The sequence below is a fragment of the Zootermopsis nevadensis genome, unplaced genomic scaffold, assembly GCF_977971745.1.
Source record: "Zootermopsis nevadensis isolate Lab colony 2312 unplaced genomic scaffold, Znev_1.0 Znev_ptg000049l, whole genome shotgun sequence".
Classification (NCBI taxonomy): Eukaryota; Metazoa; Arthropoda; class Insecta; order Blattodea; family Termopsidae; genus Zootermopsis; species Zootermopsis nevadensis.
Genome location: NW_028259181.1, coordinates 471,373 through 475,321, shown reverse-complemented (window position 1 = coordinate 475,321; position 3,949 = coordinate 471,373).

Below are 3,949 nucleotides of genomic sequence, written 5' to 3'. Positions count from 1 at the left end.
AGCAAACTCATAAACAACCAAGCCACCTGCATAACTCCGTGACACATAATGTTCATTCAAAGGTTATAAATTAACCCGGTACGTCAAAGATGTTATCTACTGCCATACAACTCAAAGGTTCATTACCATTAATTATTTATTTTAATCCGTCTGATCGCAATATAATTTTTATTTAAAATTTCTTATAATTAAGATAATAAAATATCATTCATGTTCCATAAATGTTCCGAAATGTAAATCGATCAATCGATATGGAACATGAATGGAATTTTATTATCTTAATTATAAGAAATTTTAAATATTGTGATCAGACGGATTAAAATAAATAATTGTTATAATATTCACAATATGACGCAATTACTCTATCTTATGAATGACTGTTCATTACCATGTTTGCAAAGAATCACTGTGCTCCGTTTTAAATTGCACTGAGTCCGTCCTACCTCGAGAAACAATTTCCTTGCTCCGTAAGCTAATATTACGCTCCGATGTAGTCGTATGGGGTTAAATTAAACTTATTTCTGTTGTCATGGACTGCCAACTATCAGTTGTTTCTAATTGACAGACGTTCCCTACACATATATTTTCTGTGCAACCCAAAGAAGGGAAATTATATTTTCTATGGTGGAATGCAGTTTCCGCAATGGTTGTGTTGTGTACAGTACAAGCCGGTACGTGAGGTATTGATTTGCAGTGTAGAGATATGGGTCCTACATAGCCAGCAGAATGAAGTGATGTAATCTCGAGATGTAAGGGTGAGATTGAGGCGTTGAAAGTTTATCTGTCTTCGTTACACAAAGACAAAGACGTACAAGGTGTTCGTCACTAAACCCAAATAGCTATCCAAATTAAATTACCAAGGTTTCGCTAAACTAGAGATTAATTATTTACAGTTACAATCGCTCTCAGTTTTGAACATGTTTCACAATAAAGTAGCAAGCATTTATTTATTTATTTCTTTTATAATTATTTACATTCTCGCCCGCTCATATACAGCGTATTAATCTCTTTTATTCATAATCACATATTCTTCCTTCCCTCCAACAACCACTTCACCCTTTCAACTTCCGAAATTGTCACTGTTTCCCGTTTATCTAACCTCCGCTTCTAATCCGTCTTCTTTTCATCTCTCCCTGTTCTCCTGCTACCCAACTTCTACTTCTATATCCATTCCTCTGCCCATTTTCCCTTCTGTTTGCACACCAAATTATTGCTAATTATCTGCTTTTATGGAACCAGTAGTTTCATCGTCGTATTTACAAAAAAATCTGCGGTTTATACAAAGGCCCACCGAACACTACGTCTACATGCGTTATCCTTTGTATCGTTTATTCTAGACTGACATCAACAGTACGCAGACTTTAGAATCAGATTTTTGTAAATATCATCAGGAAATCATTTATAAAGTACAGTTAGAATAACTGAATATCGTGCTGGAGGATTCCATCTTTATGCTGTGGGCAATCATTGAGTCGGTTGCCGCCTTTCAGAGTTTAAGCGGCACAGCAGCCAAATATCCTTAATGCTTATAAAGTGGTCAAAATTAGAGTAAGACACATTTTAATTAGTTACACATGGCGTTATCGCTAGATAATAAAATAATTTTGCTTTCATAGAACCTCAAAGTTCCTTATCGCTCTCAAAATTTCCAGCCACTGGGCCCTATCTAGCAAGTGGTAACGAAACCATGCATACTCTATTTCTCAGAAATTCAGTTGAATTGTATTGAAATCGTTACCTTGTGACGGTGTTTTTGATTTCTTACTATAAACTCATAATAAATTAGGAAGAACATATTTTGAAAACAGCGTTATTAAACACCCTGTAAGGAGGGAATAAACGAAGCGAGGCACGGGTCTCGTGATTGGTTTCTTACAGGGATTGATTTTCTTTTTCTGATTGCTACTTCTGTTCCTACATTTTCTTCTACAGCAGACGTAATGTTGTGGAAGCATTGACAGAATCGATCTATCACTGTTGTCCTGATGGTAGGAATGCTACTTTTATGGACTATAACCTAAATGTTAGTAGATGCTACATGAGTGTACTGAAGAAACAAGTAGCGAATCTTCTTGATTTCACTTTTACTGTTTCTTTACGATCGCCATACGATCCGACATTTTACGTGAAAAGAGTAGGAATTGTAGAGAAACGAACAAGATAAAAATAATAAGACAACAGAAAATATATAATATACTTTGAAGACGTCATTAGATATACAACAAAGATTTTAACCCATAACAAATATTTTAACTAATATCCATAATCTGCATTACTGGCAGCGTTAATATATTACACACAATAAAAATAAAATATTTTGAAACATTTATCGATAATAAGTGTACTTAACGAAATAATTTATTAATTATTCGTCCCTATCTAAAAGACAAGTGGTCCTTTGTATAACAATACCACTGGAGTTATTTAGTCATTAAAGTCTGAGAGCCCCTTTACAGACTCGCGTACCTAGTAAGGTACACGGTCCACTAGGGTAAACACACTGCTGCTTCTATGATTATGCTGTGCCCGAATTTATAACTTGTGTTGGGCAAGGCCGTGGTCTAGGCAACACGGAGTTTTCCTCCGTGGCATCCCAACAATTACTCCATTCACACACAGAAGAAGGCAATGGCAAACCACTTCTGGATCATCTGCCAAGAACGTATATGAACAGGTCCCAGTCCGAGAAAAGGATGGAAGGATCCTGTTCATATGGACCTGTCGTCAGACAGAACACTAAATAATAATAAGATGAGGTGGTCTAGCGGTCAGAACGCTGGCCTTGTAATCCTGGGGTCTCGGGTTCGATTCCCGGCGGTGCCCGAATTTATAACTTGTGTTGGGCAAGGCCGTGGTCTAGGCAACACGGAGTTTTCCTCCGTGGCATCCCAACAATTACTCCATTCACACACAGAAGAAGGCAATGGCAAACCACTTCTGGATCATCTGCCAAGAACGTATATGAACAGGTCCCAGTCCGAGAAAAGGATGGAAGGATCCTGTTCATATGGACCTGTCGTCAGACAGAACACTAAATAAAAAAAATCTACATGCAGCTGACAGCCCAATGAAAGCATTTAACAATGTCCGTAATATGATGCATTCGTATCTGTGTCCCTTAAGCTGATTAAAAAGACGGGAGATGTGGAACTGTCTGTTTGGAAGTCAGGACAAATGAGTAGCTACTTCGGTTCTCGGAATTGGTGCGTGATCATTAATATCGTATTTTAGGGTTTATAATGTCGAATGACAGAACGATCGTTATCAATATGAAATATCGTCTATGGAATGGATCGTGGCCTACTCTGAATTAACATAACATCATTTACTGGACGAACACTGGGAAACCACGAAGTATGGATCGGAATAGCCAGTCTACGGGAGAATATTCGAGATCGGGAGCGTCTAAACATGAATCAACAGCAGTAATTACAATTTTGTATGATGGCCTTCGAGTAGATTAGATGCAACCAATATATGGATAAAAGAAGGGGTCGGTAGGTACCGTAGGTAAGTAGGAAGTTACATACACAGATAGATATGTACACAGATTGGCAGACAGATAAGGTAGTAATCAGAGAAGCAGACTGACAGACAATGACGGATGGATTGGTGGGCTCGAAAAACAGCCAGCCTTGTGGGATATCACAATTCCTGTTCAAGTTCGCCCTGTTATCGTACAATGCTGTGTATGGACGTGGCTTACCGACCCAGAGACATTGCAGAAAACCGCGAGACAAGCCAACAAACACTTGGCTCCCGTTTGCACGACAACCGAGGTGGTTGTCGTGCAAACGGGAGCTCCGGTCACACACGTGCTCTGCTCAGGGATGTTAGCTTTTCTCCACATTTCGTCTAGAAAGCTACATAAACATGCCGCTGGATTATGACGGCTAGGAAATTTAAAAACCTCCCCAGACTCACTGACAACTTCACTTTCGTGCAATGC